Source organism: Macaca thibetana, chromosome 8, assembly GCF_024542745.1.
Source record: "Macaca thibetana thibetana isolate TM-01 chromosome 8, ASM2454274v1, whole genome shotgun sequence".
Lineage (NCBI taxonomy): Eukaryota > Metazoa > Chordata > Mammalia > Primates > Cercopithecidae > Macaca > Macaca thibetana.
Genome location: NC_065585.1, coordinates 127,135,015 through 127,162,142, shown reverse-complemented (window position 1 = coordinate 127,162,142; position 27,128 = coordinate 127,135,015). Strand labels below are relative to the sequence as shown.

Here is a 27,128-nt window from a genome sequence, read left to right as displayed (position 1 = left end):
TGGAAATCATAAAAGAAGGAGAAGGAACAAAAACATCCATATAAGATGATAACAGGTAGCATTCACCCCTTAATAACTTCTTATTTTGGGTAGATAATTTAACTCTTTGATTCTTAGTTTTCCAATTTGTAACATTTTTAAAAATTCGCTTCGAAGTGTTATTATGAGGCCTAGGTGAAAGCATGTGTATAATTCTCTTAACACTAAATTCACAATAAATAATATATATCATTTTGAAGAACTCTGTATGAATTTTCGTTTAAGAAATGTATTACTACTTCTATCTAATGAGATAAAAAATGTAGAAGGCAAATATATTTATAACATAATTAAAATACTTCGAAAAAACTTACAATTTTTTTCTAGAATTAACTAGCAAGAATGGAGATAATGTTAAAAATGAAGAGAGTTGGGGAAGTCTTAACCTAAGACACATTAAATGTTTTATTAAAAATAATATTTCTCAAAGTTGCTATTTTCTAAAGAAAAAAGAGGCATTTAAATGAAAGACACAGTAACATATGTAAAACACATTCTAAAGCAATAAGGAAGTAATTCTGTCAGGAAAATTAGCTAACAATTTATAACAGCTTCAAATAAGATTCTTACCTTATAGACTACGTCAGCTAAATTATTTTTATTAATAATGTTAGTATTAATAATATTTTTACTTACTATGAGACAATTATTAAGTCATTTGTCAGAGTAAGAAACTGAAAATTTTGCAAAACTTGCTTAAATAATTTACCCAAAGTCACAGAACTGAAAGGAGAGCTAGAATTAAATAAATATCTTAATTCAAATACGCAAATAAATTGAAAAAAGTTAAAAAAAAAGTGTGGGTAAGAATGTTTTAAGCATTAAACAAAGAGATTGCTATCAAACGAAAGTATTTGTAGATTTAATTCCAGAAGAATTTAAAATTTCTGACAGTGAAAATTTATAAACAAAAGCAGCCACTTCTGATAGTACTGCAAACAAGTTTTTGTGAAAAGTTGTGTACATCACTCCAAGCAATTTTAATTACACTGCTAAACTCATAAAGCTAGGAATGGAGGAAGGGAGGAAGGGAGGAAGGGAGGAAGGCAGGAAGGGAGGAGGAGAGGCAGGAAGGGAGGGAGGGAGGAAGGGAGGAAGGGAAGAAGGCAGAAAGGGAGGAAGGGAAGAGGAGAGGCAGTAAAGGAGGGAGGGAGGAGAGAAAGCCAAACGCTAACGTGTAAGCACAGGATGCTCTGCCAACAGCAAAAACAGTAAACACAATCCTCTCTGGGAGAAACGTTCCAAAATGAGATAGATATTTCAGAGTTTCCATCTTGAAAACTTAGTAAAAAACGAAGTCAATGTGAAAATATTACCAGACATTAACAATGAAATTTTCACAAGCCAACATAAGCATTAAGAAGTCAGAAAGAATAATGAGCAGAGTAAGCACATTAGATATAGAAATGATTATATATTAAAAGGTAAAAACTAATGAAATGTTTAAGGAAACAAAAGATGGTATCAGAAATATTAACAAGAGGAAAATCCTGTAAACCATCACCAAACATTTTTGAAAGATAATTCTAGAATTATAAAATTAAAACTAAAATCATTAAAAATAAAATTGAAATGCGGTTCAATAGTAACTTAGATATAATGAAAAGAAGATGTGAACTGTAAGAGGGTAAATGGATTAATCTACTAGGCAATATATCAATCCAAAATGTATATGCAACCAATACCATAGTTTCAAATACATAAAGCATGTATTGATAAGATTAAAAGGAGAAATAAGTAAATCTAAAAACATACTGGGAGATTTTAATGTGTGTTACTCAGCAACATTTAGAAGAACCAACAAAACAAAGTAGCATAGATATAGATGCTTTGATAACAAACTTGACGTGCTATGTACAGAACACTAAACCACAAAACTCCAGAATATGTATTATTCTTAACGGCACATGAGACATTTACTAAAATTAACTACTGTATGGGTCATAAAGCAAGCCTCAATACATTTTAATAGATTGAATTCAGATAGAGTATGTTCTATGACCTCAATGGAAGTACCTTGAAAATTAGTAACAAATAGATACCTTAGAATATTCTCCAATGTGTAGGAATTAAATTATGCACTTCTTAGGAATCCATGAGTCAAAGAAAAACAGAAAATATTTTGTACTGAATGATGACAACATACCATATCCAAATCTGTGTGATATAACTAACATTGATTATTGAAAAATAAATCACAAGAAGTTAAGGAAAAAGCAACGTACTTTAAAAAGAAAGAAGGATATGATAGATATAAGAGGAAAATTATGGAAGAAAAGGAAAAATTTAAATAAAAGGTACACAGTCAAAAAATGATTGAGACCAATAAAAGTGATTTTAAAAACACTCTGACAAAATGGATTAAAAAAAAGGACAGAGAAAGTAAAATTTACCAGTGTTAGGAAAAAATTATTCTGATATTTAAAAGATTCTAATAGGAGAAATATCATTTGAAAAAATTAAATAATATGCCATACTTATTAAAAAACACAAATGCAAGAAGCAATAATTATTTTAATAAAATTTGCATTTGTTAAAACATCTAAACCCATAAGCAAAATTCTCCACAGAAAGAATCTAGGCCCAAATGGTTCACTAGTGTATTCTTCCAAATATTTAAGGAAGAAATAATGTTAACCTTAACGAACTCTTCAGCATACAGAAAGAGTGGGAATAATTCCTAATTCATCTTATAAGATTGACCTAACTTATTACATCAACAAAGGAATTGTGAGAAAGTAAAATTATAGGCTAATCCCTCTCATTAACACTGATGCAAACTCTGAAATAAAACACTTATAAGTGAATATATATATGGGCCATTTTGTATTTATTCCAGATTTTTATTGTAGAAAACACCCCAAATCCAGTGTCTTTCCACACATGAAGAAAATAAAGGAGAAAAATTATATAATTTCAACTGATACAGAAACAATATTACTCAACACAGATTCATGATTGAATTCTTTTAGCAAACTAGGAATAGAAGGCAACGTGGTGTGATACAAGATATGTATAGTAAATCTACAGTAAATATCAAGCACATGATGAAATATGAATGTTTTCTCTCTAATATGGAGAGAAGACAAAGATGCCTATTTTATATTTTCTATGTAAGATTGTACTAAATTGAGAAAATGAAGTTGGACTTTGACCTTATACCATACACAAAAACTAATTCAAAATGGTTTAAAGACCTATATGTAACACCTGAAACTACAAAACTCCAAGGAAAAAAAAAAAAAGTAGAAACTCTTCATGACATTGTATTTAGCAATTATTTTTTGGATGACACTAAAAGCACAGGCAACAAAAGCAAAAAGAGATAAATGGGACTACATCAATTTTAAAAAATGTCTGTGCAGCAAAGGAAACCACCGACAGAGTGAAAAGGCAACACACAGAGTGGGAGAAAATATTTGCAAACCACATATTTGATAAGGGGTTCATATCGCAATATAAAAGAAAAAACACATACAACTGAACAATATCAAAAAACAATTAAAAAATGGGCAAATAATTTGAATAGACATTTCTCTAAAAAGACATACAAATGACCAGCAAGCCTATGAAAAGATGTTCAACATCACTAGTAACTAGGGAAATGCAAATCAAAACCACAATGTAATATCACACCCATTAAGATGGTGATAATTAAATATAATAACAAGTGTTATTGAAGATGTGGAAAAATACTAACCCTTGGGCCCTGTTAGTGGGCATGTAAAATGGTTCGGCCACTATAGAAAATAGTATGGATGTTGCTCAAAGAATAAAAATAGAACTACTATATGATTGAGCACTTCCACATCTGAATACATATCCAAAGGAAATGAAAACAGAATCACAAAGAGCTATTTGCACACCCATGTTCACAGCAGCTTTATTCACAATATGCAAGAGGTAGAAGGAACCTAACTGTCCATCAACAGGTGAATGGATAAAGAAAATGTGACATATGTAAATACAATGGAATAATATTCAATCTTAAAGAAGAAGGAAATCTTGCTATATGCAACGACATACTTCAACCTTAAGGACATTATGCTAAGTGAAATAAACCAGTTTCAGAAAGACAAGTACTACAGGATTCTACTTATAGGAGGTCTCTAAGATAGTCAAATTCATAGAAACAGAAAATAGAATAGTGATTGCCAGTGACTAGGAGAGGGCACAAGAGAAATTGTCAGTAAGTATAAAACTTCAACTACAAAAAAATGAAAACTTTCTAGAGATCTGTTGCACAACAGTGTGCATATGGTTAACACTGAAGCAGCATTGTTCATCTGGGGTAATACCTGAGGTTTGCTGCCTCATGCCAAGGAAATCAAGAACATGGACACACAAGGAGTGAGTTCAATTGCCAAGGTTTAACAGGTGAGAGAAGGAAAAAAGGTCTTGAGAGAGGTGCTCCCAAGTGGGTCTTCTGGTTTCTTGGTGAAATGCAGGGAGTTTTGTAGATGAGCCTGAGGAGGTGGTGTCCGATTTACATAGGGCCCAAAGATTGGTTGTGAGAGGTGACAATGTGCTAGCAGCCCTCACTCGCAGTGCCTCCTCAGCCTCAGGTCCGCTCTGGCAGTGCTTGAGGAGCCCTTCAGCCCGCCACCGCACTGTGGGAGCCCGTCTCTGGGCTGGCCAAGGCCGGAGCCGACTCCCTCTGCTTGCGAGGAGGTGTGGAGGGAAAGGCCGGGCAGGAACTGGGGCTGCCCATGGCTTTCACAGTCCAGTGCGAGTTCAGGTGGGCAGGGTCTTTGCAGGCCGGCACTGAGAGCAGCCAGCAGGCACCACTGGCCAAGGGCAGTGAGGGGCTTAGCACCTGGGCTAGCAGCTGTGGTGGGTGTGCTGGGTCCCCCAGCAGTGCCAGCCCGCTGGCGAAGTGCTCAAGGAGTTCTCGCTGGGCCTCAGTTGCCTCCCTGTGGGTCAGGGCATGGGACCTGCATCCCGCCATGCCGGAACCCTCCCCCTACCTGGCGATTGGGTCCCACGAAGCCCGAACCTCCCTGAGGAGCGCTGCCCCATGCTCCACAGCCCTCAGTCCCATCAAATGCCCAGGGGCTGAGGAGTACAGGTGCACGGCACAGGACTGGCAGTCAGCTCCGCACGTGGCCCAGCTGCAGGATCCACTAGGTGAAGCCAGCTGGGCTCCTGAGTCTAGTGGGGACTTGGAGAACTTTTATGTCTAGCTAAGGGATTGTATATACACCAATCAGCACTCTGTGTCTAACTCAGAGTTTGTAAATACACCAGTCAGTACTCTGTATCTAGCTAACCTAGTGGGGACTTGGAGAACTTTCTGTCTAGCACTCTGTGTCTAGCTAAAAGTATTGTAAACGCACCAATCAGCACTCTATGTCTAGCTCAGGGTTTGTAAATACACCAATCAGCACTCTATGTCTAGCTCAGGGTTTGTAAATACACCAGTTAGTATTCTGTATCTAGCTAACCTAGTGGGGACTTGGAGAACTTTTATGTCTAGCTAGAGGATTATAAATTCACCAATCAGCACTCCGCATCTAGCTCAGGAATTGTAAAACGGACTGATCAGCTCTCTGTAAAATGGACCAATCAGCAGGATGTGGGTGGGGTCAGATAAGGGAATAAAAGCAGGCTGCCCAAGCCAGCAGTGGCAACCCGCTCAGGTCCCCTTACACACTGTGGAAACTTTGTTCTTTCGCTCTTTGCAATAAATCTTGCTGCCACTCACTCTTTGGGTCCCTGCCGCCTTTATGAGCTGCAACACTCACCGTGAAATTCTACAGCTTCACTCCTGTCAGCGAGATCACGAACCCACCAGAAGGAAGAAGCTCCAGACAGATCTGAACATCTGAAGGAACAAACTCCAGACACACCATCTTTAAGAACTGTAACACTCACCGCGAGGGTCCGCAGCTTAATTCTTGAAGTCAGCAAGACCAAGAACCCACCAATTCTGGACACAGTTGGACCAAGTGTGCCATTTACATAGCATGTGAAGAGGCTGGTGGCCCCATCCTAATCTTTCATTATACAGACAGGTTCTGTGTCTGGCCAGCTCCATGTTGCCTGTTCCTTTACTATACACATGGTTGACAAAGAAAAGGGAAAATGGAGCCTCCATGTTGAACATGCCTGGCCCCCAGGTGGCCTTATCTTATTGGCAAAGCTGTCAGCATTCACCCATGCAAGCATCTAGCTTGCCTTGTCTATGTCTGCAGTTCGATTTTACAGGCTGCTCTTTGTTAGAGAAGGAATGATTTGGGGCTGCCTTTTTGTTAAAAGGGAAGCCTTACTGAGGACTTTCTTACCCTCACTAACTGCCTAAATAATTTCTTTTTAGCTCCTGTATCAACACTGCTATACTCTTAGAAATAGTTAAGGTGGTAAATTCTATGTGTTTTTTATCACAATAAAAAAATTAAGAAAAAAGATTGTACTAAAGCCTCTAGAGAGTGTAATAAGGCCAGAAAAAGAAAAGATTTAATAATTGGAAAGACAAAAAGACTATCATTATTTGAAGATGCATGATTGTATAATATAAATACAGCAAATGTAGAGAAACTATGGTAAGAATATTTAATCAATTGATACTTTTATTATCAGATATAGTCATTTTTAGCAAATAACATGTATTCGCCACCTAGAAATAATCCCACATTAAGTTGGACAAGAACTTTATACCAACAAATGATAAAATTTTGTATATTAAAGCAGACTATAATAAAAAGAGAGATACTCTATGTGTAAAGACAAGACAATTAGTTCAACCCAAACTGGCTTATGCATTTAATACAATTCCAATGGAAACTACAATACATTTCTTTAATTAACTGATATTATGATTTGAAAAAATTATTTGAAAATCTCATGGCCAGTGATAGCCAAAGCACTCACTAAGAAGTATTATCAAGGTTTATTACAAATCCAGAGTAATTTGTATAGAACCACAAAACAGAACCACCCTATACAGAAACTTGTTACAGAGAGAAAGGAAGGACTTAATAATTAGTGCTGAGACAATGTGTTATCCATATGGGGCAAACAACAGTAGTAGAACTCTTATCTCACAGTATGCTTTAGAACAGGACAGAAAAAAAGAAATGTGTAAAACTTAACAATTGTTTATGGCCTAATACACAGAATGATGTCCTCAACAAAATATCAAAAAGTAATTATATTAAGAACTCTTGGGGGTAGGGAGGAAATGGGGATATGTAGTTCCAAAGCTGCTAAGTTGCAATTAGTAGAATGAATAAGTTTAGAAATTTAATGTACAACACGAGGATAATAGCTAATAATATTGTTTTGTATACTGGAAATGTGCTGAGAGAGTAGATTTTAGGTGACCACACACACACACAAACATACACACACACACACTCCAAGGGATAACTGTAAGATGATAGATATGTTAATTTGCCTGACTATAGGAACTATTTCATTATGTATATTTAAACATTATCTTGTATACCTTAAATATAAACTATAAAAGATTTCTTAAAAACTCTTAAAATTTCATTATCACTAAATTTAATAAGAAATTTCTTCATTAAGGGAAACCTTTTAAAAACATAACAAACCACAAATTGGGAAAAGATACTTGAAAATGATATATCAACAGAAAATTAATAATATGAATTTATAAAGTTCTCCTTCACATCGACAAATAGAAGACCACCCAATAGAAAGATGGGGCAGGAGATATGAACAGGCAATTTCACAGAAGAAACCCAAGGGGTCAGTAAGCTCATGGTAATACATTCAATCCATCACCAATTAGAAAAGTACAAGTGAAAACTAACCAAAATGAGATATAATTTTACAATGACCATCATAGTAAAAACGTAAAAACAAAGTTGGACAAAACCAAATATTGGTGAGAATGGGGAGTCCAATAGGAATTCTTATATACAGTTTGTGGTCAAGTAAATTTATATGGCATTTGCTGTATGCAGTTGGGTGAATTTGTATTCTCAATTTAGCTAGACCAAGTTATGTGTCCCAGCACCGCTCTCTTGCATAGTTCTGAGTTAATGCAAAGCTACAAGAGACACTTTGTGCAAGAGATGGCAAGTGAAAGTGAAACAGCAGCTATGTACTTTTGCTTGAAACATGAATTGAGAACACCAGGTACGAATTCAGCTTACACATATTGTCAGTTGCTGCTGGCTCACTGGGACTGTGTGGGGCACCATTTGGCCCACAGCGCTTATGCATCCTGTGACTCCTACAGGATCCTAGTTGGGACAGGGTATCTGCCCCAGGGATATTTCACTCTTTCTGGTGGCATCTATTTTTTTCTGGGAGGAAGCACCTGGTACTACTAGGAATTATGCTTCCTGTCAATGATACTGACCTGACTTCAGTAGAAAGAAATCACACGGATATTATATAACCATAAGTTTTAAAAGAGAGGGGAATTTAACTCTGTGATGAAGGATATCATGTTCTGCTACGTGTTCTTATCATCAAAGTTGAAGTCTCGGAGGCAGAGGGAGAAATACGAAGGTTTCACTTTGCCATCATGGATTCCAGCTTATCCATCCTCCATTCTATTTAGTATCATCTTGCCTTCCTGACTACCTGCCCTACTGATGTTAGACTCCAACACCAAGCACAAAACAGCTTTATATAGACTTTAGCCAGCTCCTACAACTGTGTAAGGTCAAATTCTGACTATAAGTTTCTTATCGCATGTATCAGTAGGATTCTGTTTCTTTGATTTAATTTCAACTGTTTCAACTGATTATGACATAGACATAATAAGACAAACTGCAGCAAGTAATGGCTTGACATTTTATTAACCATGAAAAAATACCAACTTTTCATTTATTTAAAGACAAAACAATACATAAAATTCCCCTCTCTTTTAAAACTTATGGTTATAAAATGTCTGTGTGCTTTCTTTCTACTGAAGTCAGGTCAGTATCATTGACAGGAAGCATAATTCTTAGTAATACCAGGTGCTTCCTCCCAGAAAAAAATAGAGGCCACCAAAAATGGTGAAATATCCCTGGGGCAGATTTAGATGTCACCTGACAGCCATAGAGCATTTGTGCAGAGACTAAAAGACTGATCTGAGAAACCACTTCCTGGGATGAAATCAAAGCCAGGGAGAGAATCCCATACCCAAATATAATCTAAAGGAGTTAAAGAGAGGAAAAGAATACCAGTGAGATAAAGGGATTTAAATTGGAGGAATAAGGAACAAAAAAGTGAGTGTACGTTTGAAGGTGAGAGGTGCAGCCTAAACAAATTCATTGAGGCAAAGGAAGAAAGGAAGCCAGCTCTAGCTGCTTGTTTTTATAATGGTCCCTGGTGACTAAAAAGCAAATCACAGCCGTCATTTTACTGTTACCATTACATTGTTTCATAAAGCATCTCTGAAGACACTCCAGAAATTTGGGGAAAACTTCAAGAACATGTTGACCCGAGGAAAGAACTATAAATATACTAACTGTCAAATATACTACCAGTGCTAAAATATAGATCAATTAAACTAGTCATAATGACGTGTAAACCTCATATATATGGACTTCAGTATTTTGATCAATATCTTGAATGTCCTAATACTCTTGCTATAGATTGACATTTAGCAATAAATGATTAACTTGTAATGCATGAATATACTGTTTAGCTCTGATAAAATGAGTAGTAGTAATTTGAATGTATGATTTCAATGGATTTTAAAATATTTCTAAAGAAACAAAAATAAATATAATGACTCCAACTCTTTAGCAAAAATGTCATGAGACATATAACCAATACAAAAATGTCTTGACTTTGAATACAAATATAAATTTATTTTTCTTTTTAATTTTTCAGCTATTCAAATTTGTGTCTCCATATTCATTGTGCTTTCTGTTGTGGTACAAAAATATTTTCTTAAAATTGGATGTAATAATCATCAAAATTTTGCATTGTGTTTTAAATTTAATGTAGAGCTACTTGTTTTAATTCTGTGACAACTTTTTATGAAATGGGATATCCTTCTTTATGTTTCTAATTTTACCAAATTTTTGTCATTACAAGCAACCTCAATAAGTATTATATACAAAAGTATGTAAACAGTTTCAATAATAAGCATTCTAAAACACATCATTTCTAATGATAAAATTTTATATTCTCTGATTTATAGTTTCATAGTCACTACTAAAAAAACTTTTGAATATTAGAAAGAAACGACATTGCTCATTTTGGTGAATGCACTTAGCCAGAAACTCCATTTGCAGATAATGAAATATAAAATAAATGTAAATTTTTAAAAATATCATGGGGAAAGTATTTCAGGTAACTGGGAAGTAAATGTCTACTAATCTTATTTTTCTGTCTAAACAGTGGTAACCTAGATGTTTGCATTCTCAAAGGCATTTATGTCCAATAGATTCACATAGTCCCAAAGGTTCTCTAAATAAAAAATTCTGGGTTCTGGCTCTACTATAACATTAATCAAGATCAAATTAAGGATTTATGGGTTATAATAAAGTAGTTCCAGTGTCTACGCCTATTTTTCCAAACAGTTCATCAACTGGCTTTTACACTAGATTAAATTCCTTCCCTATAGAAGAAAACAGCTCAAGCCTTAACTCCTACAATTTATATGACAAATAAAAATCAATACAAGTGTTCTTGTTAATGCTCTTATAAGAAAAAGCCATAATATCTGGAACAGGAGACAAAAGAACTCCAGGGTCAAGTGTACTCATCTTTGGATTCCAACATCTTAGACTTCCAAAGAGTAACTGATCTCATATTACCCTCTTACCTTCTGAACTGCAATCTTTCGTGGATTATGAGCCTAACTGTGCATGGCAAAAGTGTTTCTTTAACAATCCTAACTTTATCACTCTGAAACACCATTAGACAGTGCAATAAACCCATCTTCATAGCTTTAAATATTACTATAATTTAAGAACTATAAATGTTATGGAATTTCATAGATATTAGAAATGAATCATCTGTTTAAACCCTATCACTTTTTATATGAGGAAATTAAAGATCTTCAAAACATAAATACTGAGCCCAAAGTCACAGACCTAAAGAGAAGATTTAAACTAGAACATAGATATGTGATTTGTAGCTAATATTATCATCCAGTTGGACATATGAGCATAGGAATTTAGAGCAGAAAGATAGAGTAATTCAATCCCTTTATTTTATAGACAAGCAAACGGGGCTACAATGATTACAGATTTGCTTAATGGAGTGAAATTATTCATAGAGTTTGTGAAATCAAGTGCTGAAAACCCAAAAAATGCTTCCTTCTGTTTTGATATGTAAGCAGAAAGCACTGCCTTAATCTATATTCTTTGAGACTCTTTTTTTCTGGCAGTAGTTATGACTTTTCTGTACTTTGTGGCCCAAATAGCTTTGTTTCAAAACAAAGTGCATTTTCAAAAGCAATCTTCTAATCTCAAAATAATAATTCAATCAGCCAAAACACTCACCAAATCAGGCACTCTACCAGGTGCTCTTCTATGTACAGGACAAGACAAAGAACTGAAGCAGTTTCATTCCAGAAAATCAGACAGACAAGCTGAGATCTAGCTACCAAGCAGGCAAGCAGATAAATAAATATATGATTATTTCAAGTCTTAATAAATGCAATGACCAAAATTCAAAACTCAATATTGAGTGACACAATGTCTTAATCAGAATGATTCAATAACTAAAAAAAAAAAAAAAAAAAAAAGTTTACTCCTAACAAGTGGCTTGTAAACAGGGAGTTTTAGGAACAGAGATTTCTGTGCCAATTCATTCAGACTACCAAAAATTGCTAGAGGAGCTATATTGCTTTGGTTTATTTCTTAAAGTACCAAAGTGTTTTCAACAGCGTGGGAATCAATGAAATAAGAGTGAATAAAACACTTTAATTTGAAGCAAAACATTCTCTGTCTCTCTCTCTTTCTCTCTCTCTCACATACACATACACACAAACATACATACAACTCACAAACAAGCAGAGAAAACCAAATATTTTAGATCACTGTGGCTGCTATAATAAAATACCACAAACGGGGTGGCTTGTAAACCACAGAAACTTATTTCTTACTGTTCTGAGGCTGGGAAGTCCAAGATCAAAGAGCCACAAAGTCAGTTTCTGGCGAAGTTCACTTTCTGATTCAGTGAGGGCTCCTTCTTTCTGTGTCCTCACATGGCTAAGGTTGTGGGGGTAGTTAGCACTCTGGGGTCTTTCTTAGAAAGGCTCAATTCCTAAATCCCTCTCAAAGATTCACCTCATAATACCATCACCTTGAGCGTTAGGATTTCAACACATGTATTTGGAGGGTGGCAGAAGCACAATTGGATCATAGTAGCAAATGTAAAGTGAAGAACCTCATCCCTCAAGAAATGCTACAAGAAACTGAGCTTCATTATATCAGTGACTAATAAGAATATCTAATTTTCTAATAATTGGTCTTATTCCTTCACCAGATTCTAGGCAAGACATCTAAGATATCGTACCATTTTTCCTGTTTCCTAATTTCTAAGGCATATTTTCATTTTTTTACTTAAATGTACAAATCATTCAAATCTAAACATTTTTATTAAAAGTAACAGGTCTACTTTAGAAATTTTTTTAAAATATGAAGATGTATAGGAAATAAAATATTTAAAAAGCATCCCTATCTCATCTAATTACTAGGGCTGTCTCCTAACTGACTTTCTTACTTTTCATTGTTGCCTTCTCCTCTAGCTTAGGATCCACTGCACAGCGATGCCTACCATTCTAAAATGCAGATATGATGAGGGTGTTCCTTGACTTAAAATATTTACATGACTCAACTTCTTATTCCTGCTGTGTTCAAGGAATCCAGATTTGCAGTAGTTTAGAAGGGCTTGCATGTTCCTACCCCTGCTCAACTCTCCCACTTCATTTGTTTTGACTCATTCTGGACCCTCTGAGGCTTTATTCCAGCCATTTCTCCAAAGAAACACACTTTCTTTAATTGCAAAACTCACAAGCATGCTGTGCCCTGTACAAAAAGTACACAGAGGCAAGCACCACCCTTTTCACCAAACAAATCAGACATCCTTCCATGACCAAATGAGACATTGCTTCAGCCAATATGAGTTTGATGTTTGTCTTACACTCCTTTGAAAGACTCTGTTGGTTTTCTCCACTTTACTGCTTTATATTTTGATAATTTCTGAGGACCTTCTACATGCCAGTCATTGCTCGAGAGGGAAAAGAAGTAAGCAAAGCACATAAAACAGCCACTCAGTAGCACTTTACCTTCTCATGAGAAGCAGACAATAAATAATACAATTTATAGATATCAGATGTTAAAAAGTCCAATAAAGATTGGTTAGAGGAAAAGGATTTCAGGGAATTCTCGTTTATATCAGGTGATCAAAGAGAAACCCAGTGAGACAGGACATTGGAACAATGGTTGGAAAAAGCAAAGGTACAAATCACGTGAATTTCTAGAAGGAATATATTCCAGGCTGAGAGAAAACTAAGTGAAAAGACTGTGAGGTTTCCATATCCCTTTGTTTTCAAAGGTCCACAAGAATGCCAATGTCGGAGTTGAGAGAAAAGGGAGAACATTTGAAAATGAGGCTTTCCATCTGGAATTCTCAAATGCTATTTTAAATCCAATATTTCTATGATGTAAGGGGGTAACCTGGACATTTTAGGATATTAAGCATCATCCCTGGGCTCCATTCACTGGATGTCAGCGGCATCCACAACCCCCTCCCCGCAACTCCCTACCCCCATTTTCACCCAGTAATGATCACCAACAATTATCAAATTTTCCCTGGAGGAGCAAAATCAGCCAGCGATTGAAAACTGCTGTTCTAGAGGTAGCAAAAATAAGATTGTGCGAAGCGTTTTGCGCCATATTCAAATCTTTGCCTTTACCTTGAGTAAAACGCACGCCAATGTAAGACACTGAGCAGAATTAGCATAACTTCAGTTATGAAAATCATTCGTGCATTTATGTTGAGAATAGGCTGCAGGATAACAAGACAGAAAGAGCGCAGTAATTCAAGTGGGAGATAAAAGTTGTTCAGATCAATATGACAGAAGTGGAGGTGATGAGAAGTGGTCATATTCTGGAAAGTCACCAGATTTCCCAGCACATTGTAATGGGTGTGAAAAAAAGATAGGAATCAAGGATAATTCCAGTGTTTTGGGAACATTAGACTTGCTATGAACTGAGATACAGAAGGCTAAAATTGAAATGGGCTCTGAGAGAAAGAATAAAGGGAAAAAATAGTAATTAAGACTAAAAAGATGTTGACATGGATGTGGTGAAAAGGGAACACTTCCACTCTGCTGGTGGGAATGTAAACTAGTACAGTCACTATGGAAAACAGAGCAGAAATTCCTTAAAGAACTAAAAGTAGAAATACCATTTGATCCAACAATCTCACCACTGGTTATCTACCCAGAGGAAAATAAGTCATTATACAAAAAAGATAATTGCACATGCATGTTTAGAGCAGCACAACTTGAAATTGCAAAACTATGGAACCAGCCCAAATGCCTGTCAATCAACAAGTGGATAAAGAAACTATGGTGTATATATGACACTACTCAGCCATAAAAAGGAATGAATGAATAGCATTCGCAGCAGCCTGAATGGAATTGGAAACCATGATTCTAAGTGAAATAACACAGGAATGGAAAACCAAACATCGTATGTTCTCACTCATAAGTGGAAACTAAGTTATGAGGATACAAAGGCATAAGAATGATACAATGGACTTTGGGGACTTAGGGTGAAAGGGTGGGAAGGGGGTGAGGGATAAAGGCTATAAATTGGGTTCAGCGTATACTGCTCAGGTGAGGGTTACACCGAAATCTCACAAATCACCACTAAAGAACATACTCATGTAACCAAATACCACCTGTTCTTCAAAAACCTATGGAAACAAAAAATTAAAAATTAAAAAGGTGTGCCAGAGAGAAGCAGGAAAACAAAATGAGTGTTGCATCCAGGGAGGCAAACGATGAAAGAGTATTAGGGAGTAGAGAATAAATAACTCCACCAAATCCTTCTGACAAGTAAGAGGAAAACTGGGAATGGCATTAGACTTCACAATATGAATGTTACTTCTGTCAATGCTAAGAGGATTTTTGATGGAGCGATGGGTGCAAAAGCCAAAATGGAGTGTATTAAAACCCATTTATGCCTATCTAGTGTTCTATTATTGGAATGCTGAGGATGTGGGAGTTATTTATATCCTACTGCTCAAGATCATCACTGAGGTCTGGAGAAGGGAGGGGAGGCGAGGGGAAGGGAGGAGATGAGAGGAGAAGAGAGGACAGGAGAGGAGAAGAGAGAAGAGGAGAGGAGAGGAGAGGAGCTATATTTGACAAATTACTTAACTACACCCTAAGCAAATGTTTTGAATCCTTGAAGGCAGAGATGACCTTTGGCATTTTTTTGTTTTGTAACTTTAAACTATACAATAAAGCTTGGAAGAGAGTAGGTGCCCCATAAATATGTATAGCCTTTGGAGATATCCCATAATTCCTATTTTATAAAAATGTATGCCATAGAAATATTTACAGAAATGTTTATAGTTGTATGTTGAATTCTGAGTGTTTTATGATTTTAGTATTTTGACAAGGCCAGCCGCAAACTATATCAACATCATTTAATTGGTGTCATACCATCTTAAATAAGAGTATAAAAATAGAGAAATTATTTTCTAATCAATTATAACTTGGTAAACTATTTTGATGAAATTATTAATCAGAAAGATGAGAAAAAGACCAGGAAACCCAAGGAAACACAAGTGAGAATAGATAGAGACTAATGAGAAAAAACAAACATGTAAAAGATGAAAAAAAGAACCAAAGGATGGAAAACAAATGAGTTTAGAAGAAAGTTATGGCAAAATCAGAACAACTGAAGTCGTGAATAAATTTAAGACAAGTAGAGTGACAGACGGAATACTTCCAATATATCTAATAATCAGGAACACATTGAAAACGAAGCAAAAGTTGCCTTACACAAACACACACAAAAAAGCTTACCTTTGAAGATGTGGCCATCTTAGAATCATATGTCTGGATTACTGAAGTGGAGGAACAAGCATGCTGGAAGGATACAATAGGATAATTCATATTCCCTTATATTTAGTCATGATGTATACTTGAATCTGGGCATGTTTTTTAAACAACTCAGGACTAAAATAATAAAGTAATGCTGTTATGCATATAAAAAAATGAAATGTTATAGCAATTGCATATACTTTGTTGGTTTCTCAGGGAACTATAGACAAGTATAGATAAATGCTTTGATTCTTAATTTGAAATATGTACTGATTATTATTTTATTCAGTTTTACTAATGTGCTATAATTAAACCAAAAGCAAACCTAAGTATATTATTTATGACTCCACCTTTTTGGAAGAGGGCTTAGTCATGTGGACTTAGGATAAGTCATGGAAAAGAAATGGAATTGGCCACACAGTGGTGTCATCAAAACGCAATTTTCAAAGTAGGCAGCAAATCACATACCTGAATTTTGTTCTCAAATTTTGGACTGAGCAGCACTATCAAACACAAGAGTCTCAGAAACAACTCCACACAGTCCACAGATATAAATAGGGATAAGAGTCATATTTAAATCTCATGCATTATTCAGGCCTTTGGCTATGAAGTTAACCCCCAAATCACCTACTGTTTGTATCTTCATATGGCCATACTACTCTTACTTTCCATTCTAGATACACTAACACTTATAAAAAATAATTTTTAATTAAAAACATTTGTCCTTGTGTAAGGCATTTATTTCTGTTTTAAAAATTCAACTCCTAGTGCTGATGACTGAAGTAAGGAAATAGTTAAATCTGCGAAAGTGATGATGTTTAGGTAGAAAACATCTTATGGTTAAAATGAAACATTGAAATATATTCTACAGTGGCTTCAATTAATAATCTAAATGAACTCATTCTTTCTGACCTTTACAGAGACAAACAAGAAAGTTTGTAAAACATCAGTACTTTTGGGGAAAACTGTATGCTACATGAATTCCTGTTTGTTTGTTTGTTTGGAGATGGAGTCTCGCTCTGTTGCCCAAGCTAGAGTACAGTAGCGCGATCTCAGCTCACTGCAACCTCTGCCTCCCAGATTCCAGCAATTCTCCTGCCTCAGCCTCCTGAGTAGCTGGGATTACAGGTGCCCGCCACCACACCCAGCGAATATATTTTTTTTTTTTTTTTGTATTTTTAGTAGAGACAGGATTTCACCATGTTGGCCAGACTGGTCTCGAACTTCTAACCTAAAGTGATCTGCCCATCACATGAATTCTTAAAGATGTGTGTTAAGAAACTGTCAGAGGTCTACTGTACCACCAATTTCCAAGCAGTATTAATCATTGAGGTTAACGAATATGCCTACATATTCAATTGAGCTTATTTAGATATCCCTGTTTTCAGAACAATGATCTTTACATGCTGTAAGGACTGTGTGGAATTGTTTCTGAGAATCACGTGTTTGATTAGTGCTCTTCTACCCAATATTCGAGAACACAACTCAGGTATGTGATTTCCTGACTACTTGGAAAATTGCATTTTGATGGTACAACTCTGCAGGCAATCCCATTTCTTTTCTAGAGTGCTTCCACAATAAATATGTTCTCATTAACTCTCATAGGTGTCATTTCTATCACTACATTGTGTCTCTAAGATTGAGCTATTGAAGCAGTGTTTACCCTACTTCTTCCACATGGTTTCCTATCTAATATGAATGATAACTGAAGTAGCTATGTCTACAATAGATCATTGACATTTTGTCTCCCAAAGGATTATCTTTGAGTTTTTCAAAATGATGTTTTCTGAATCTAAACCTGATACTACCTGGGTAACAACTTAATTCACAGTACACCAAGAGAATGTCTCCTTTTTTATATCTCCAATTGTTTTTGCTTCACTTTAAAGTAGTGTCATGTTTTGTATTATTATTATTTTAATTTAATGAAAGAATAAGAAATCATTAAAGTTTGAATCAATTAAAATCTTCATGTGCCATATACTTAAATTGCTCCTGGATAAGAAAAATAATGTGTAAAGTTTTTTGTGCCAATACAAAGGAAGAAAAGTAAAGTTACATTTAAGGAGAGTCTATTCTGTCTGTGGTTGTTAACCCTCTCAATAAAGCTACAAGGTAGCATTAGTTTCTTCATTTCACCAAAAATCACAAGGCTAAGTACTTAGTATATGAAAAATTTAAATTCAAAGTGGAATTTGAAATAATGTTCCCATGATTCCAAAGGCTGTCACTTTTTTAGTATGCTATATTCTTTTCTATACAACTATTTCACTTTCATTATAAGAAAATTCAGCCTGAAGTATGCATGTTAACTTATCCATTTAAACACATTGTCACATAATTGTTCGGATCTGAAAAAAAGACATGTAGCCCATATAATATTGAGAATGAAGATTTAAAGAATGCCTTTCTGAATTCCAATAACCAGAATATTTAATATTCATTAAAAAAACACCTAGTAAGACTGTTTTACAGGTGAAAACTCTTGCAGCATGTTGACATGGTTTACTTTCAGAACTATTCTTCACAAGGAATGCTTGAATGACACAAGTAATACTAATATCAGTATACGGGTATTAATGATACTATTAATAATGCTAATATATCATTTTACATAAGTTTTACATTAATAATATTAGAACTGATGCACTAATGCTAATAATATAACGAGCAGTTAAGTACAAACAATCTCAAATGATCTTGAACTCTTGCTACAGAGGTAATATGATAAATTCTGACCTTTACCATGTTGTTATGGGGAAATTAGTGGCTTTCAATATGAAGCAACTACAAGTTTTTAATTATTTCATTTACAAAGGAAGATTTACAGTGAAGTGATGATCATATATTTGTGGACACTTTCTAAAACTAAGATATATTAAATTCAATGAAGATGAATGTCACTTTCTATGCCAATCTCTATCTCTACCACCACTCGACAAAAATACAATACAATTACACTATAATATCGAGGCTACAGGCATGTTTGATGATTGGGTTAAGGTACAACTGTATTGGTTATATATTTTGTTTGTTTAGTGAATCAGGCTAGGAGCAGAATATAGATTTCTGACACATAGGACAAACATCTTTTTTCTATTTGATCTCACTTTTCAAACATGTTTGGTAAATTTTATCAAAATTACACTGGTAGGTCAAGTAGGAAATAGCAGTCAGACAATACATACTTATCTTTTCTAAACAGTTCCCCTGTGTTAGAGCTTCCCATTCTCTACACTTTATGGAAAGTTTTTGTTTTTCCCCAGGGTGATGAGGTGAGCTGTGTTTGTATTTTGAAATATGAGGTTAGACTAGGCAAAGAGATTAGGTCAGTGGTAGTTTTACGGAAGGAAGAAAGAAGTCTAAAAAGTTATAAATATGTATTCAGCTGAGACCTCATCAGAATGATATATTGTTAGTAGTAAAGATATGATACTTTATAAAAAAGATATTGATCATCTTGTGAAACAAATGAGCTTAAATTTCCATCTAGTTTACCGCTGGAGAGATAATTTCTTTGACATTAGTTTAACTTTCATGCTCCATTTATACTTATAAAAGCTTTTACTTTAAGAGACCAAAACAGATTCTCATTGTCTAGCTAAATGCAGTGATATTGGCAACAATTAGTCTCTTCTAAAATGAACAGTCAAAAAGATAGGCAATTAATATGGATTTTAACAAAGATATTGACAAATGTATTTTTTAAAAAACAAAAATCTCATTACCTTAATGACTGTATTGAGCAATTCACTTTCCAAGATGTCATATATTTGAGATTATCTATTCTTAGCACAGTTCTTTCAGTCTACCTCAGAAATAAAATAAAAACTTTTTATCTTATTTTCTAAAATCTGTATTCTTCTTGTGACAGTTATCTGCTCAAGATTATATCATTTTTCTGCATAAAAACCACAGTTTCCAGTAAGCATACTGAACTTAGTAGTAAAGCTAGTCATTTCACATTACATTTGAATTATGCTTAATTTCTAAAGTATTTCAACATATTATCTCTCTTGATATTATAAATATATCAAGGGTTAGCTCAGATTGTTATAATATCTTTCTACAGTGGCAGAATCATGACCGAGTTTTTATTGTCTATTTTTAATATTTTCACAACTGCAAATAATGCCTAAAATACTAGATTTGCACATACATTACAGAAACAAATATGATAAAGGATGGGACGAATTGGAATAATTCTAATGCTGTAAGTTTTCAATAATAAAATTTGTTATTATAAAAACAAAGGAGGCTTTCTTACATATAGAGAGTATTGTTATGAACACATCGGGATATACACATAGCAATTTTACAACTAAATAGAACCAAGGTACATCATCAAAGCAACTATAGTGTTCCCTTTGAGTAAAGAGAAAAAGAAGGAAAAACGCATTTGAAACATTGCCTGTAGGTGTCTTTGTTACTTAAAATTTTCAAGAGTCTTCCAAATAGCATGCTTCCAAGATACTCAAAGAATTTCTTAATTAAAATTGTATTGATGTACTGTATCTACAGAGATAATTAAATACAACAGTAGTTTTCTCTTGCAAAAACATATTTGTCTTGCCAAGAAAGTAATTGAGAAATAGAGTCGAGTGACTCAACCTTAATGCAGAAACCTTTGTCAGAAAAGCTTCTTTTCTTAAGAAAAATCTGAGGATTAGCCACTGCTCTATAGTTTGATCTAATTTCTTTTTGTCTTAATTGAATGTGAAAAATAATGGCATAGTAAAACATATGCATATGTCTCCCCATTAGTTCACTACACACAAAAAACATTAAGCCAAGTCAGATTATGAAGTCAACTGAGAACTGATGCTTTATTCACTTGGTCTTATTCATCTGTTTCATCATGATGCTCTCTTTCTCTGTTGTGAACAGTCACTGAACTATTAAGTTGGACTTTTCATTTTTAAATACAAGTTACTCTCACATGTCTGCATCCCAATGATAATTTTTGCTCTGAAGGAGCAGTTCCAATTAAAAGATTTGCTGTACATTCATTATCATTGAGCTCCTGTGATAACATCCTAGTTACCGGAGCTTACACTTGCAAGGTTACAATGGAAAACAGTGGAAAGGAAATTCTAGGGAACCCATCAGCCCAGACTTACACAAATAATGTAATTATTGCTATGCAATATATAATATCCTTTAAGTCCTTAAACCCATACAAAGATTTAGGGGGAAAAAAAAGATTTTGTTAGAGACCACAGCACATTGACTCAAATTTTCAAAAGCTTTACTATCTCAGCACCAAATAACTTCAGATGAAGTGAAAGAAGGCTATCTAAGAGCAAATATGATCCAAAGGCTTCATTTTTACGTCTTAGTAAGAAAAAAGCAGGAACTCAACCTCTGCACAAGCCCTAAGCCTTCAGAATACCGATAGTGGTTGAGGTATTTGAGGATAGACATCTAGGAAAGAACCATCCAGTCATGGGGAAGATGACCTCCAGTAAGTGAGCAAATTCCCACCTCCAAGAGTTTACAGGTTCAGCACTTGTGCCATGTCCCCATGGAAACGTGAAAAATATAAAGTTGTGAAACGCTCTTAAAGTGCAGTGACTTTCAGAATGGCAGTTAGGACCTCAAAAATCTGCTTCTCTGTAAATGCAATGAGAGCACTTGCAAAAACTGTCTAAATTAACTTTTTTGAAATTTCAGAAGTTAACCCAAAACTCTCACCACTCTGCAGAGAATTTCTTCAAGGAAAATAGCTGAATCTCAGTAAAAAACAGAAAGGCTTGTACCATTTTAATCTGCCCTATTTGCATCTCATTTTTGCCAGTTCCACAATAACCTTGAATACCTGCAGCTTCACAGCCATGGTAGTGAAACCAAGCAGACCAGCAGCTGTTAGAAAGAGTTAACTGGATTTTTGGATCTCCTCAGAATGCTTGTCCCCAGATATGTAATCTGTCTGGCAGCTCCTTGGGAAACCTCCATTAACAAGGCTTTTCTTTATTTCATCGAATCCAGTGTTCAACAGGGAAAGCCTTGTCTCCAAAACATTTGTCTAAGCTAACTGGTTAACATGGCAACTGCCTGAGGCTGAGATAACAATTGAGGCAAACAAGAGGTTGGGCAAAAAGGAAGAGGAGAATGAGTTGTTCCTAGTGGGCTTGGAAAAGCTCCAATGTATTACTGGGGATCTAGGAAGCCCCATGCATGTGCAAAACTGTGCATGTGCCCAGGAACCCCAAAAAGGTCCTAATCTCTAAGCAGAAAGTAAAGGCTAAGGCACAGTTTTAAACTGCTTGAATGCTAAAGGCATGCCCTAATACATACAGAGCTCCTCTGCAAAGAGTAGGATACATTGTTTCAAGAAAAAGTCAGTTGAAGAAAATCTCTGTTCTATCATTAGGTGACCAGTAAACTAACCAAGCCATGACTTCAGTGCTGTTCATGACAGGAAATAGAGACTGCAGAATTCATACAGCAAAGCTGCTACACAAAGGAATAAAAACATCAGATGACAACAACAACATCCCTGGGGAAGGTAGATAATCTGATTTCCACAATTATTATATTTTAGAATGTCCAATTTTCAGTAAGTTTATAAGACACAAAGAGAAAAAATGTAGTCAATAAAAACCGTCTCTAAGGAAGCCTAGATACTGTATTTACTAAACAAACACTTTAAGTTATTGTAAATACATTGAAAGATCTAAAAGAATCCTTGTTTAAATAACTAAAGGAAAGTATGAATTGTGTCTTAGCGAATAGAGTATAATTAAAGAGACAGAAATTACATTTTAAAAATAGCTACATAGAAATTCTGGAGTTGAAAATTAAAATAACTGAAATGAAAAATTCATTGGAAGGAGTCACATCAGATTCGCATTGGCAGAAGAAATAATTTGTGAAGTTGAAGGTACTTCACTGAAATTGCCCAGTCTGAAGAAGAGAAAGAGAAAAGAATTAAGGAAAATGAACACAATTTCAGAGATTTGTGAAATAACATCAGGTATATCAACATATGCATAATAGGAGCCCCAGAAAAGAAGGGAAAGAGAAAGAGGCAGAAATAATATTTTAAGAAATAATGACTGAAAACTTCCCAAATTTGATTAAAATGCTTTTAAGTTAAAATGATAATTGCAAGTATTCACTTCATGGATATTTGTCCTACTACATTTCTAAAATCTTCTAAAACACAAAGTACACATTCCTCAACTTTAATATGCCTACTTGCCATTTTTAGTGCAATGGAAAAAAAAGGAATATATAGCAGTAAAACATTTTCGTTCATTGTTAAATCAATCCTACTTAATCTTAATTCATATTTTTCAGTTGAATATATCTTAATGTATAATTGTCAATTTATTAACAAAAATCTATCGAGTATTTTAATGTGTATGTTATTAATTTTACTGAAAAAAAACTTACTTTAAATATATTTTTATTTGATAGTTTTTCACACATATAAATTTTTAATTTTCTGCCTTACAGCCCTTTAAAAACATGGAATGGCATTGCCTATTTTAGAGGGATAGTCTAAGTGACATATTAATTCATTTATTTAGCCTCCCCAAGACTTAAAAACTATATCAATTCTGAATTGGGTTACTTCACAGTGGGAATAATTGCTCATTCCACAATCATTTATTGCATATATACTATGTACTTTGTACTAGGTACTGGGATTGTAATAAAACATCCAGTATCTATAAAGCACTTTCTATGTGCTAAACACTGTAATAAACAATATACATATTAACATATTTAAACTTTCCAAGCTCCCTAAGAAGTAAATACTACTATTATCTCCAATCCACAGATGGTAATAATGAGTCATAGAGAGTATATAACTTGCTCACAATCATACAGCTCTTAAGAGTTGAGTCAGGATATTAATCTGGGCAGCCTGGCTCAGAGTCCAAGACCTTCCTTATTCCACTAGACACTAGGAGAAGACTGGCGTCAGTGTGTTACTTGCAATTAAGTCCAGCTAATACAGTTGTGGAGATAAGTACTTTGCACTAGAAGAGCACATGGGTGGGACCTCCTAACTTGCCTTCAAACATGAAGGTAGGTTTCTCCACAAATTGATATCTAGACTATTATACTTCATGAATATTCAGTTAATATTAATATTAAATGATAAAGTATCCTTGGCACTCGTGAGTAAATAACTATATTAGAATTAATTACACTATTTACCTACTTAATTTCATTATTCACTAAATAGCTCTAAGGCTGAAAGTGTTTCTGTATCCTTTATCTTGATAAAGGATACTTTAAGAGGCTGTGGAGGTATTACAGGCAGAGGAAATACAATGGCAAGTATCCGGATGCAAGGGAGAAGATTAGAGCCATGAGGAGTCACGAAGAGCTTCTAAGAAGTTTAGTAAATTAGATTGCATTCTATACTCAAAATTTGGAGAAATGAAGCCATCAGATTCAGAGACAAAAAACTGAGGGTACTTTGCCAACAGGTTTATGAAAAAATGCTCAACATCACTAATCATCAGGGAAGTCCAAATTAAATCCACAATGAAATGTCACCTCATACCTGTTAGAATGACTGTTATCCAAAAGATGAAAGATAAGCATTAGCAAGGATATGCAGAGAAGTGGTTGGTGGGAATATAAGTTAGCACAGACATTATGGAAAACACTTTTAAGAAACAGAAGTTCTTCAAAAAGCCAGAAATTGAATTACTATATGATCCAGCAATCTCAATTCTTAGAATACGTGTAAAGAAATTTAAATCACTGTGAAAGAGATATCTGTACTCTTATGTTCATTGCAACGTTATTCACAGTTGCAAAATATAGAATCAACCCAAGTGTCCATAGAATACTTTTCCATAGAATGGATAAAGAAAATGTGGTACATACATACAACGGAATACTACTCAGCCTTAAAAAGGAAACTTTTGTCATTTGCGGCAACATGGATGAACCTGGAGGGCATTATGCTAAGCGAAATTAGCCCAGCACAGAAAGACAAACTACGTGATCTCATTTACATGTGAAATGTGAGAAAGTCTGAGTTACAGAAGTAAAGAGTATAATCGTGGTTACTAGAGTCTAGGGGTGGGAGGGTGGTGAGGATGGGAAATGAGGAGATGCTGGTTAAAAGGTATAAAATTTCAGGTGGACAAGAGGAATAATTTTTTGAAATCTATTACACCATATAGTGACCATAGTTGGTAATAATGTATCATATATTTCACAATTGCTAAAACAGTGATTTTAAGTGTTCTCACTACAAAAAAAAAGTGTGAGGTGATGGATATATTAATTACCTTGATATGATAATTCCACATGTCACACATGTACACTTCACATTGTACCCTGTAAATGTATACGATCGTTATTTGACAATTTATTTTTTGAAATGCAGAAAGTCTTTTGTATGTTAGCTTAATAAGTTTAAATTTGTGCTAAGTGCAATGAGTAATGAATGAGGTATACGAGAAGCAATTTTCAGATTTGGATTTTAAGATAACTCACCCTGATTGCAATGTGAGGAATAAGTTGGTGAGGCACAAACGTAGGAAGAGAGACAACACTTAGGAGCCTGTTGCATGTGACATAGATAATGACAATTTGAAAGATGATGCAACTCTGTGAAATGTGAAAGATGATGATGTAAAATGGTGATTTGGCACATTTTTGGAAGACTATCTGGTTAAGTGACGTGGAGCATGGAAGCACAGGAAGGAATCAGGGATAATTCCCAAGTTTCCTTAACTAATCTCAGAACTCCCTTTTTATAAATGTGCTTCAACATTTCACTCTGCTGCTGCAAACAGTCAATATATATGAGGGATACACTTACAGATGAAAAAACAAACTCAGGCAATAACACCCTTTCAGAAATCTGTATCAAAGTAACACTTTCTTACCTTTTGAACTAGTATATTCCATTTTATTACCTAATAAGAGCAAGTCAAATGCAAGTCATGTATCCCTTTTTGCACTGGAAGTCAAAAGGCTCCAGGACACGTTTTGTTTTCAATTCTATTAACTTTTTTTTTTTTTGCTTAGTTGTGTTGTATAACTAACTTCTCCTATTCCTTAGCCTTTGTCATGTACCCATAATTTTTTTATTTTGTTTTTGTGATATGTAAATGTTAAATGGATGTTATAAATGAACTAATACTAATGCTTTTTTAACAATCTAATTAGGACAGAGAAGATTAACGTACTTAGAATACTGTACTAATAAAATTAATGCAAAGTGTGTATAAAATTAAAGAAGAATTAGAAATTAGAAAATCACTCAAACAAGGTAGGGAATTAAGACAAAGTTCTTTCACATAAGACCATTAATTAGTTTGTAATATTTATTCAGTCCGAACTTAATAAATTTAATTTAAACCAAGTATTTAATAACTATGGAAAAGAAAAAAATAAACACTACCAGACATACAAGCAAATAATTATAAAACAACTCAAGCTTGTTAGATTGCTAACAGATAGAGAATGTTTGGTCAAAATATAGTCAATCTTTTGAACATTTAACTATTAGGAATGATGATTTATTTTTCATATTATTTCTTAAAATCATTATATGCTTGCACAAATTGAATGCACTTGGGATATATTTACAGCTTGAGATTCCTAGCCTGTTTCACTACACATCTACAATATTAAAACCACTCAAAAATCAAGAATTATATAATTATAACATTTACCTTTATATCAATTTAATACAACTTATAAGTAGATATGTATATTCAAACACATATTTCACATTCTTGGAATTGTCTGCTTTACTATTTATTGACATCCCAGAGGTACCACAATTTATCATAGTCAGTTGTATATTGGCACTTGGAAGTAAACAAATAACTATATTAGAATTAATTACACTATTACCTACTTAATTTCATTATTCACTAAATAGCTCTAAGGCTGAGTGTTTCTGTGTGATTAAGAAACTGATTTTCAAAAACCTATATTTCATTCATCTTAGTATAAATTCACTTATATCAGCAGAAAAGTCACCCGTAGCCAAGTATGTAAAACAATGCAAACTGATCTCTGGTAAAGGAATTATCTCCAATTACAGTACCACTTCCATGCTAATATACGTAGTTATGGTCATTTGCAAGGTGCATTCCTACTTACCTCAAGG

General features: G+C 34.5%; 1 long non-coding RNA gene across 1 annotated transcript in view; it reads right to left on the bottom strand.

The window, feature by feature from the left end:
- The window catches only part of LOC126960615 (uncharacterized), a 246,259-nt gene that overhangs the window by 32,954 nt on the left and 186,177 nt on the right, over positions 1–27,128 (bottom strand). Inside the window, exon 6 of the long non-coding RNA XR_007728080.1 lies at positions 16,010–16,072. This is a non-coding gene — a long non-coding RNA (uncharacterized LOC126960615). The remainder of the gene's footprint in view (positions 1–16,009; positions 16,073–27,128) is intronic.